Source organism: Hyperolius riggenbachi, chromosome 11 (assembly GCF_040937935.1).
Source record: "Hyperolius riggenbachi isolate aHypRig1 chromosome 11, aHypRig1.pri, whole genome shotgun sequence".
NCBI lineage: Eukaryota > Metazoa > Chordata > Amphibia > Anura > Hyperoliidae > Hyperolius > Hyperolius riggenbachi.
In genome coordinates, this window is record NC_090656.1 from 189,591,569 (window position 1) to 189,604,521 (window position 12,953).

A 12,953-nucleotide genomic window follows, 5' to 3' on the forward strand; every position below is an offset into this window, starting at 1 on the left:
TCCTTAGGTGAGTATCTGTTTTTTTTTTTATTTCTTGTTTCAGAATCACTTTAAACACACTGGACTCTATTCAAAAAGCATTACTGAATTCAAAACAGCTGATTTTACCGATCACCTTCCCAAATTACAATTCACTAAACCATCGCCGCACAGAAAATCAGAGTTCCCGACTAGTGAGATAAATTACCGACTTGTGCGGTAATTACCTTTAGGAAATGTCAAGAAATGTCAATTCACAAAGATTTCCGCATTTCATTTGCTGGGCAAAAGTGTTCGGTAATTTTCTCCCGCTCACAGCAGCCGATAACTCGCTCTCTCCATGCGGTCTCTGTGCGGTGGATTTGACTGACAGCCTTTGGGGAGAGCCAGGCAGCCAATAGGGAGAGCCACACACCCTGCTTCTCACTGTGATTCAATGCAAAGGGGTATTGGGTGGGTCTTTCAGTGTATCAAAGCAGATTTGATTGGTCTATTTTGGAATTATGTACATGTTATCATTGGCCATCCCTGTTCACAGACTGCTTTTCAGTCCACCCAAACCGCATCTGACATTCACACAGGGAGTCAGCATAGTTGAACTATCATCTTGCAGGTAGGGACAGTACTTAAAGGGTAGGAACACACTAGGCAGAATCGCAAAATGTTTATAAAAACGTATGAAAAACCCATATCATTGCATTTCCATTGACTTTCATTATTTGGTTTTTTGCATAATATGCAACAAAACCAGCGTTTTTGCAAACGCGCATACAAAACGCATATGCGGTTTTTTTATATGCATTTTTTCCTGCAGTGTTTTTCGCAATGCTATCATTGTGCACCCAGCCTTTAGAGTGCGGCACAGATATCGGGGGGACTGGATCAGTGTTAGGTGAAGGTAGAGGGTAGGTTAGTGCCTAGGTTATCAACGTGTGGTACCTGTACCCCAAGGGGTAACTCTGATGGTTCCAGGGGGTACTCGGGCTTGATATACTCAACCAAGAATAACAAATGTAGTTTTAGAAAATGATAAATCTTATTTAAACAACACCAAATTAGTATTTTAGCTAATTAAAAGCAATAGTAAATGCTTGGGAATGGTTTACAACCAATTATCATGCACTATGGTTAAATATACAGTATATTTGTCATGGAGTTACAGTATGTTTACTAAGCTAGTGGGTACTTGCTAAGTACTAGGTTTTAAAAAAAGGTATATAATTACCAATACAATGTTGAGAAATACTGGGTTAGTGTGAGAAGAGGGGTAGGTAATGGCTGATATTCTACTCTTGGTATTAGCCAGTGCCAAATAGAATATCAGTAATCTTACTGATATTCTACAAGTGAAATATCAAATTTGTTCTTGCACCAATGTAACAGGTTGATGCACAGGGATCCACTCTGGAGCAACAAGCAGTATGTAATAGAACTTCAAGATCCGCACCATCAAAGTAATGTCTTTATTAATGGGAACCACAGACGTTGGGGGAAAGCTGTTATACATACCTGGGGCTCAGTGGCGGCGCCACACTGGGGCTTACCCAGGCTTAATCCCCAGCTGTCAACCTCTTAGCCCCCCTTAAAGCCACCCCCACGGCGGGCCGTGGCTGCGTGGTTCAGAACGTCGGAACTTGGAAGGAAGGAGGAGGAGGAGGAAGAGGGCTGGCCTGTCAGACGTCCCTGCCTGTAATTATACTGACAGGTGCAGCCAGGCACAGTCAGAGCAGCCCGCAAGGGAAGGGGACATTCGGGGCAGTTAAATTTGAGTCACGTCACGTGACGACGTCCGTCACGTGACACTCACGTAGTGTGCAGCGCGCTCAGTCTCCCCTTCGCCTGGCTCGCACAGTTTTAGAGAGAAGCTTGCCACTTTCGCTCCGTCCAACCAACAGCCGTTGTAGGTGGCAGCAGCAGCAGCAGCACCGGGGACTCAGTGCAGCCAGCCACACCAGACCAGACCAGACTGTGTCACTACTAGTGACTCGAGGTGGGTTACCGTGGGGTAGGCAGCCAACTTGAATGATTTTTTTTTGGGGGGGGGGGCATGTGATGTGATGCTGATGTGACATGTGAGCCTGGGGCTCCCAGACCCAGACCACCACCAGCCAGGCCTGAGCCTCCCTCTCTCTGTCTCCCCTCTACTCCCCAACCCACCCCTCACCACCACCAGCCAGGCCTGAGCCTGGGGCTCCCAGCCCCAGCCCACCACCAGCCAGGCCTGAGCCTGGGGCCTCCCTCCCTCTCTCTCCCCTCTACTCCCCAACCCACCCCTCACCACCACCAGCCAGGCCTGAGCCTGAGGCTCCCAGACCCAGCCCACCACCAGCTAGGCCTGAGCCTCCCTCCCCCTCTCTCTCTGTCTCCCCTCTACTCCCCAACCCACCCCTCACCACCACCAGCCAGGCCTGAGCCTGGGGCCTCCCTCTCTCTCTCTCTGTCTCCCCTCTACTCCCCCTCCCCCCCCCCAAGCCCGGCCTGCCAGCCCTCGTGCCCCCTTTGAGCCCCCCCAAAAATCTGAAGCTGGAGCCGACACTGCTGGGGCTTCCTCCAGCCCCATACGCACGGATCGCTCCCACACTGCCGTCCTCCGCTGCCTGGATCCGTAGCTACCGGGTCCCGTCATTACCGTCAGTCGGCCGGCAGATGCGGCCAATTGTCCGCATCACAGGGGGCTCCCTCCATATAAGTACGCGTGAGGCTGCATACTGCGCAGCCTCATGCGTATGGGTATGGAGGGAGCCCCTGTGATGCGGACAATAGGCTGTATCCGCCGGAAGTACCGAGACCCGGTACCGGCGATAGAGGAAGCGGAAGATGGCGGCGTGGGAGCGATCCAGGCTTATGGGGCTGGAAGAAGCCCCAGGTATGTATAAAAGCTTTTTGTATTTTTAATGAAGGTTCCTCTCTGGTTCCCTTTAAGTATATAAAATTAAAACATGATAAAATAGCGTGGGTCAGAGATGACGCACAGGCATTTCGGACTTCCACAGTCCTTTCTCAAATCTTCATGGACCCACACTCGCACAGTGTGGGTCCATAAAGATTTGAGAAAGGACTGTGGAAGTCCGAAACGCCTGTGCGTCATCTCTGACCCACGCTATTTTATCATGTTTTAATTTTATATACTTAATAAAGACATTACTTTGATGGTGCGGATCTTGAAGTTGATATTCTACAAGTGGCTTCACCTGGTGTCTGAATTACAGCAGTGCCCCTTTTCAGCATATACATAATGGGTACACCTCCTTATACCTATAATTGAGAGGGGGAGGGGTGGGGTTACCTTTGGCTACCTTCATGGGGGGGGGGTCTTCCTAATGTACCTCTAGCTACCTATACTGGGGTGCTCCCTAATACTGGGGGTGTACATCTAGCTACCCATACATCAGTATTCAGGTTAAATTCCCGCTTAGGCACTTCACGATAAACACGTGGCTTTTGGGTTGAAGTTTGAGCACTCCGTGTATAAAATGTTCGCTGTCCTAATCTATGTATTTAGCTGTGTGATTGAGGTGCAGTTCCTCCCCATGTCACACAAGTAACATCCAAGCATTTGGCTGAGAAGGGGAGGGGCAAACAGGACAGAGCTGCTCTTGAATTTCCTGTCTCTGAAGTTGTACACAGAAAAAAAAATCACTTGAGATGTTGAGAGAAGAAGCTGTGAGAAGCCTTCCCCGAGCCATCCAGGGGAGCCTGGAACTTTTCCCTGCTATAGAGGAGCAGTGTTGTGGTCAGCGGTCGGAGGTATACAGACATTATGACAGTATAGGTGGTGGGGAAACGACTCTCTTTTTTTCTCTATTTGTCTTTCACTTTTTTTTTTTTCCACCGTAATTCTGAACTTTGAGTTCCCTTCTCCTTCCGTTCCTTTCATGTTGTCATCAAAGCTCAGGAGGCTTCTGTGTGACATATGTGTATGGCAGAGCATTGCCAATTATCTGCTTCATGGATTTCACGTCTCCTGTTCAGCTGTCCACTAATGACTCAAACTTTTGAACAATCTTACCACTTCTATGTCGTATGAGGGACTGCCTAAAATATCCATTCAAACTATATTTAGTCTTCTGCTATATCTAATAGACAAAAAGCTAGTATCATTGGTCAGATAGCAGCGTCTGTTAATTGTTATTTACTTTTGCTGTAGTTGATTTGTTGTTGTCAGAGGGCTCTCTGCTACAGAATTCTCATGTAGTTAATGGAATACATGTATTTTTTTGATTTGCTTCCTCTGCATCTGTTTCTGTGTATGGTTATTAGAAATGAACACAAAATGTGACTTTTTCTTCGTAGTTTGTCTCTGGGAACTAGCAGGGGCTGAGCCATAACCGCACAGGGTCAATCAGTGAGACAGTGAATTGTCATTATTGATTAACAGTACATTGCACTGACATTTCCGCTTGCTGCATTGGAAAAGTCATATCACCGTCAACCAAGCAGCTCACAATCTAATCCCCAGCATAGACATCATTATTAAAGGGACCCGGGGGGGGGGGGGGGTTGGGGGAGAGGATTATAAAAAAAAAATTGACATACCTGGGGCTTCCTCCAGCTCTCTCCAGGCTGATCGCTCCCTTGCTGTCGTCCTTTCTCGCCTGGATCCTCCGCAATTCAGCGCCAAAAGTCTTCCGGTCTGGGGCGCACTTCGCATTCCCAACCGTGCCCATGCCCCCGTCACTGGGAGCGTTCCTTCGCAGGTGCAGAATGCTCCCGGCCATGGGGGCGCGCGTGGCCCGACTGCGCCTGCGCTGACTGGGCCCAACTGAAGGACTTTTAGGGCTGAATAGCGGCGGATCTAGGCAGGGCAGGAGGATGGCAAGGGAGCCATCAGCTTGGAGCGGGCTGGAGGAAGCCCCAGGTATGTATATTTTTTTTTAAAACCCCCACCCCCATCTCAGGTACACTTTAAGCTGGCCATCCACCCAATGTTCCAAAACAATAGCTTTATTTCTGAAAATAATCGATTCAGTGCAGTACCACACACTGCACATCAATTCCCAGGGCTGTGGAGACAAAAATCATCCGATTCCAACTCCGACTCCTCAGCTTATGGAATCAACGACTCCAACTCCGACTCTAGGTACCCAAAATGGCTCTGACTCCTCGACTCCGACTCCTTAGTCTAATACTTACCAGGGCTTTGGATTTGGTACAAAAATCATCCGACTCCCCAGTCCGACTCCTCAGTTTATAAAACTTCTGACTCCAACTCCGACTCCGCAGCCCTGTTAATTACCAATAGATTCCAGCAGGGAATTGATTGAAAATCGATTGAACTGCAGTATTGCACTGCTCAATGCCATGCATATAGCTATAGACCATCAATCTGCCAATGCTCTTTCCCTGCTGATTGTTTTAAATTTTCCATCCTGTTGATCGATACTTTCAATCGATTTTCAGTCAAAATCGATCAAAAATCAATCAATCTTACATTTTGGGGAATCGATTCCCAGCAGGTGAATCTAATCTGCAAGGAATCGAATGAGGAAATCGATGAGTCTATCACCACCTTTATTTATTATTTATATATCACTGATATCTTGTGCAGTGCTTTACAGGGTATGTAGTTTTGTCACTAAAGCTGACCACACACTTATAGATTGCCACACGATGTGGCAAAACGATTAATTCCTCTCTGAAAGGAATTGATTCCTACCTCACACTGTACATGGATTTGCGATACATTAAAGCAGGAAATCTATTGAAACTCGGTCAAACTGCAGCATTGCACTGTTTGCCCCAGCGCTATGGGCTGTTGATCTACCACCAATCAGGCATCCCTAATCAACCTAGATCTTCTGTCCTGTCTGATCGACAAAAGTAGATCGAGAGCCCCTGTTGAGTTAGTCAATATTAAGGTGCGTACACTCGCACTACAGCAGCCAACGACGGGTCCGTCGGCACCTCCCGCTGATCTGGTTTTCAGCAGACTGTAGTGCGTGTGTACGCACCTTTAGATATATAAATGTAGTGAAATGATACTCACAAAGGTGGGTTACCACCAAGGTAACCACTGTATTGACAAGTGGGGAGATTAGACTCCACTCGAGTAAAGATGTTGCTCTCTGTAGATGTTGAAAACAACAAAAAGAGGTAACACCCCTCCATCAAGGGTGGACTCCTGGTAATTGAACGGTTGGAGCAAAGGCACCAAAATAGAATAAAACATACTAAAAACAAATTAGAATAGAAGGTATTGGTGCACTTACCTCTCCAAAGAGGACTCGAGATTCAGCACAAAAAAACTTTAATCATAATATCCAAACAGGCAGTGTTGCAGGTATTCACCCACTTCTTCAGGCAATAAAAGGAGGAGCTTATCTGAGCTCCAAGCCATCGAAGGCACTATTTTTGGCTTAGAGCTCAGATAAGTTGCTTCTTTTATATGCCTAAGGAAGCTGGTGAATACCTGTGAAACGCATTGCCTGTTTAAAGCTTATAATTAAAGTTTTATTTGTGCTGAATCTTGACTTTCTGGTGCTCTTTGGGGAGGTAAGTCCACCAGTACCTCCCATTTTAAACTGTTTTTAGTATATTTTATTCTATTTTGGTGCCTCTGTTTCGGCTGTTCAGTTCATTTGATTGTTTTTTTGGTCAAAATTGACTGAAGTTTGATTGGACATTTTGAAGGGATCGATTCCCTGCAGATTGATCGAACTTCCAGTGATTCGAATGGGAGAATGGATGTGTATGGGCACCTTAACTGTCCTTTATAGGGGGTCACAATCTAATCCCTACCTTTTTAGTCATATGGAAGCCAATTAACTTATCTGTATGCTTTTGAGATGTGGGAGGAAACCAGAGTGCCCATTGGAAACCCACACAGACACGGGGAGAACATACAAACTCTGTGCAGTTAGTGCCCTGGCTTTGATTTAAACCTGTGATGAAGCAGGGCGCCAAAGCTTGTGCTGCTATAGCAGCCCTGCATGCGTAATTCAAGGATCCGACAATCGCTGGTAAGAACTACTTCTCGCTCCGAGTTGCTACACCTTGGAGGGGGAATAGTAATCAGCGCCACCCCGAATTTGTGTGTTAGCAGGATGAGCCATCCTTCAGCTCACACTGCACCAAAGAAAGCCATGTACGCAAACCTGAGACCTAGCTGCAAGGCAAGAGTACTATCCACTACCCCACCGTGACATTATATCTTTGCTGTTGCTTTGCCATAGTCTAAGGACAAGGGGGGGGGCACTCTGTTAGGCTTGGTTCACACACAAATGTGCACATTTCCAGTGCTTTCCCGTACTGTCCTGTCAGTTTTGAATCAGTTCTCTATCAGTTTTGACTGGAGGGGAAATGTACATCTGTACCGTTGTGTATAATGTACTGTCAGGGCTGGCCCTACCACGGGGCAACCTGGGCAATTGCCCCAGGGTCTCTGCCCCCCTCCCCAAGTCTCCCCCTGACAGTGTAGTAACTCACCTGTCCGGCGCACTGCTCCATTAGTCCGTGCTCCCCATTTTCATCCCTGCTGGCCTTGTCTTCTCAGTGATAACATAATGACATGCGCCGTGTCACTGAGAGGAGTTGCCCTGCGAGGATGAAGACAGGGAGCACAGACTCATGGAGCAGTGAGCCGGCTGGGATAGGTGAGTTGCTTTGCTGCCAAAAATTTTGCAGGGGAGACCTGGGTGGGGCTGGGGTCGAGGGGGAAGGTCAAATCTGCCAGAAATCTATAGCATGAGCTGCATTGATCATAATTTTAATTGATCAATCAAAATTACGATTGAATGGAAAATTTCAGAGGATTGGGAGCGGCGGTAGATCGACGGCCCATAGTGTTGCACTGTATGGTACACTGTGGGCAGATTATTATTATTTAGTATTTATATAGCTCTGACATCTTCTGCAGCGCTGTACAGAGTATATATTGTCTTGTCACTTACTGTCCCTCAGAGGGGCTCACAATCTAGTCCCTACCATAGTCATATGTCTATATTGTGTAGTGTATGTATCGCAGTCTAGGGACAATTTAGGGGGAAGCCAATTATCTTCTCTGTATGTTTTTGGGAGTGTATGGTGGGGATTCAATCCCTCTCTGATCGGAGAGGGATTCATCTGTTTGCCACATTGGGTGGCAATCTAAGCGTGTATGGCTACATCTGCCAGATGTCCCAACACCTTTTGGGTGCATGAAACAACCACCAGATTTTCCTATTGTGAACAAGCCGCATTCTCACCCGATTACAAGCACTCATTTGAACTGCTGAAAGACCACTGACAAGATCTGAGCTGTCAGAAACCTGAGGTGACAGAACAACTTGCACTACACAGTTATCCTCACGTACGTCATCTGAAAAGCAGAGACTTTCCTATTCCAGTGATACTGGTGTTGATTCACCAAAATCCGTTTATATTGCTGTGCGCTGTGATACTAACACCAGAAGGATACCACGTGATGCGCAATTACCGTGACATGAGGTACAGGGGTAATTCATGTTACGCAAGTAACGTAACGTGAATTATCATAGTAACGTTCGCGGTACGCATGTACGGGTCCCGCTAATTGCACAACATGCAGTACTCTGCTGCTGCTAGTACCAGTAATATTTACTGAAACTACCCCACTGTTCCTTCCAGCCAGTAGGTGGCACAGTTTAGAAGTAACAAACAGCCTTTCTATTGACTTCAGTGGAAAGGCTGTCTACTTTGTACTGTACAAGGATGGAATTGTAGCACCAGATGTAAACAAAGGAAGATCTGTCTGTTTGGATCACTCACTCTGTGGTACCTGCAGGTTTGGACGAGCTGGGCATAGGGTGTACATGCAAACAAGGAGCAGGGAAAAATAGGACGCCGGAGAAAGCCACTAGTAGAATATCAGTAAAGCTGGAAGCACACTTAGCACAATTGCTTGCAATTTTCAGGAGTGCACTATTGAAGAATGCATGCAATTCTGCTTAGTGTGCACCCAGCCTAAAATTACTGATATTCTTCTATTAGGCTCTATGTAATTACGATAGTAAAATATCACTCATTTTTACAGATATTTTACTATTGCCTAACATGACCTCATTCTCACTTGAACCCTCCCTCTATCAATCCATACCCCTAACTGACACCCCCTAACCAAACCCACCAACCAATGCCTAACCCTAATTGATACCTAACCAACATTTCAACCAGTACCTAAGTCTAACCAGCCCCACAACCAATGCCTAACCCTAACCCATCGCCCCTGACCAATGCCTAACTCTAACCGATAACTAACTGGCTTCCCAACTAAAGCCTAAGGGCTCGTTTCCACTAGGAGCGGTGCGATGCGGCTACATAGCCGCATCGCACCGCAGGTGTGCTGAAACACATGCTCGCCAGTGGAACAGTTTCCACTGCGTGCATGGTGTGCGGAGTGGAGCGGTGCGATCCGATAATCTGCAGCATGCTGTAGATTTTCGCACGCCCGCATCCGCCCGCAGCCGCGTCCTATCTTCTCAATACACTTCCGCATTGGAGATGCGGAAGTGATGCGGCCGGCGGCGGAAGTGATGCGATGCGGCTGCGTAGCCACACTCGCATCAATTCGCAAGTGGAAACCCGCCCTAACCCCAGCTTATACTCTAACCAAACCCCCCCCCCCCCCATCCCAACTCATGCCTAAGCCTAACTGACCTTCCCAACCGATTCCTAATCATCTACCCCGCCGCAGATTTTGCTGAAATCCACAGCGCTTTTAGTGCAGTTTGTATTTTATTGGGCGCGGGGAAGTTTGGGCACTGACATAGGCGCCCATGTTAATAGCTGCAATTACTTGCTAAACAATCTGCGGCATAACCTCCAGCGGATCCTCCAACCCTAGTTCATGCCTTCATTACATCAAGGCTTGACTACTGCAATGTTCTCTACACAAGCCTTCCAAACAAAGACCTGCATTGCCCTGCCTGTAATTAGTACAGAATGCCGCTGCAAGGATGTTAACTAGCCAACCCCGCCATTGCCACATAACACCAACCCTTTGCTCACTCCACTGACTACCGATAAAATTGAGAATTCTGTTTTTAAGATTGGCTTATTGACATTCAAATCCTTGCACAATCCGGGCCCTGAATACCTGAAGGACTTGTTGCAACTGCATCACACCCCTCTTCTCCCCCACTCAAATCTTAGATCAAAAGGATCTAATAACTTGGTCATCCCCAGAGTCCACCTCAAAACCTTTGGAGACAGAGCCTTCTGTCATGCTGCCCCTACACTTTGGAACTCCCTGCCACACCCATTCAGGACATCTCCATCCTTGGAAGCATTTAAGTCCAAACTGACAAGCCACCTGTTTAGTCTGGCATTTATGAACACCTGACTATTTCCTCTGTAACACAACCCAGCCTGCAACCCTGTATTGATCTGAAACATATCTATGCACTCAGGTTTAAACCAAGGCCAAATAAGCCATGGCCTAGGGCACCACAGGATCAAGGGCGGGTGGGCAGCAGGCTATACTGCGGGGGGGAGGAGTGTCATTTGGCTACCTTTACTGGAGGGAGGGGAGTCATCATGCTATCTATACGGAAGGGGAGGGTCATCTGGCTTCTTATACAAGTGTGTGGGGGGGGGGGGAGGGGAGGGGTCATCAGGCTATCTAAACTGGCTACCTATACTAGAGGGAAGGATCGATGGGCTACCTATTCTGAAGGGAGGGGGAAGGGTCATCTGGCTACATATATTGGAGAGGGTGGTTGCTGACAGTGGCCTTGGGCGGTAAAGAGTACAAATCCGGCCCTGTATGCACTTCGAGTCCTATGGGAGAAAAACGCTTTACAAATGTTATTGTATTGTATTATAATCTACAAAGCACTCAAATTTCCGGTTATAGTCACTAATCGCGGCTATTAACTTGGGCGCCCATGGCAGTGCCTAAATTTCCCGTTTCGGGCACAGGTACTGGCAGGCTGATGAGGCATTTTTTATACTATACTTTATAAGTGTAATTACCAATTTCATATTGTATTTAGTATTTTATTGGCTGATGTCTCTTTTTCCTGTCATACTGTTCACTGAATGAGGACTGGAGTTTGTAGAATATCTTGTGTAGGATCTGATAAGCATACAAATACAAGAATGTGAAGTATTTTTTTTTCCTTGTGGATTTCCATAAAACATCCATCTAATGAAATCGTGTTTTCTTAGCTATTAGTCTGTTAGGTTTGAGCAGTGTAAAAATGGAGACGTTCCCTTGGGCCGGTACAGCTGACAGTTTGGAAAGCATTTTACAGTCTGGCAAGTCTCCCGTTTACTCCATGTGAACAGATGGGAGCGTTGCAAACTGCTCTGAAAATAGGGAGATAAGCATTTTCTCCCTATTTTTATTTTTTAGGAATCCTATGATCATGTCATTGATTTGTAAGGCTCTGACTGGCTGACACACACATGCAAATCTCCACCGTCTCAGGGAGCGATTTCAATTCAGCCAATCAAGGCTGGTTAATGACCACCTTATTGATCAGCAACTCTTAGCTTTGATTGGTTCTGATTCCTTTCCCTCCTAAAGGTGCGTACACACATGCGACTATAGTCGTTTGTAACGATCGTTCCCCGATCTTTACCAACGACGATCGTTACAAAAAATGAACCACCGACTATTAAGGCAAACGACGAACGAGACAAATCGCTACAAAAGAAAGTTCTGTCTCGGCGGATTTTAACCAACGACGATCGTTTGCAAAAGTAGTACATCGTTGGAAACGGTCGTTCGTACTAGGCTTGACATGCGCATTTCGCTATTTCTCCCTGAAACTTCTCATTTTTATGCGCAGGCGCAATAGTTGCTTTACGTGATGTAACGTTCGTTCTAACGATCAGATCGTTACACACCTTTTAAAACTAACTTTACTTAGGTCGTTCTTTCATCAATTAAAAGTTCGTTCGTCGTTCTCAACGAACGATCGTTGTCGCATGTGTGTACGTAGCATTAGTTAAAGGAAATTTCTTCTTGTAGTCATTTTTTTTATTTAAAGGATAGGATCCGTGATTAAAGGACAGCCGAAGCGAAAATAAATAAATTAAATTAACTATTTATCTTTCTTCTCATTTTTTTTTTTTTCCACAGTTTTATTTTATGTTTAAATCTTCTTTTTAAGTTTTAACTGTTTTGTTTTTGCTCAATGACACATTAATTGAAGTATGCCAGAGCAAAAATCTATGAACTATTGACCCTGTTTATCTCTTTCCTGCTCTCAGAAGCCATTTTCTGCTAGGAAAGTGTTTTATAGTTGGAATTTCTTATCAGTGAGGGTCACACTGTAGTCACTTCCTGTCTGTGTCAGGACTGAGTCAGCCACTTACATACCTGATATTTAACCCTTTCAGGAAGAGACAGAAAAAACGGAACACAGCCTAGTTATTTGTGAGCTTGGCACTGTACATACCCATGTCTATCTCATCATGTCACATGTCACCTCGGGTATCCTTTAAAGTTTGGACTGTTAGGTGAAAAACTACTTTTTTTTAATGGTATTTAGATCACATACAGACACATTTTGAACTATTGAACTCATTTGTTTTATGCATTTTGATGTGATTCTTGGGAGGCTGAGAAAGTTTTACAACCTCTGATAAGTTGTCAGTGAAAGTTACACTGTTCCACCTGCAGAGAAAATCCAGATTCAGAATTGTGCCACCTTTGCCCCTGCGCCCCCTGTGTTCCCCTCTGCCTCCACTGTGTTCCTCTGTACCACCTTTGCCTTCTGTCACCCTTTCTGCCTCCTTATTTCTGAGTGATTATCATAATGTGCTAATTTCGCTTATGCAAAATTTTACAAATGATGATTATACAGAATTAAAACTTTGAAATTGAATTGAATTCACGTCATCCACACAAACTTCCAGAGGGTCCCAGCGCTGGATTATAGGTTTGCTTTAAAATGTATAAAACGTGTATGTAGGGTTTGGAACCCGTTATATAGTATAGTTTGACCGTATTATATAGTATAGTGTACTGCAGTAGCGAGTTCGAAAAACATTTTCTTAGAATTTTTTTA

General features: G+C 45.8%; 1 protein-coding gene across 3 annotated transcripts in view; it reads left to right on the forward strand.

Moving 5' to 3' along the window:
- LOC137538987 (serine/threonine-protein kinase D3-like) overlaps positions 1 to 12,953 on the forward strand; it is a 195,860-nt gene that overhangs the window by 40,992 nt on the left and 141,915 nt on the right. Inside the window, exon 1 of one of the 3 annotated variants that reach the window (XM_068261441.1) lies at positions 3,594 to 3,726. The exons of the other annotated variants lie outside the window; for them this stretch is intronic. The gene's annotated coding sequence lies outside the window, so the exon portion shown is untranslated. Of the gene's footprint in view, positions 1 to 3,593; positions 3,727 to 12,953 lie in introns of those variants that run through there. 3 annotated transcript variants of the gene reach the window in all.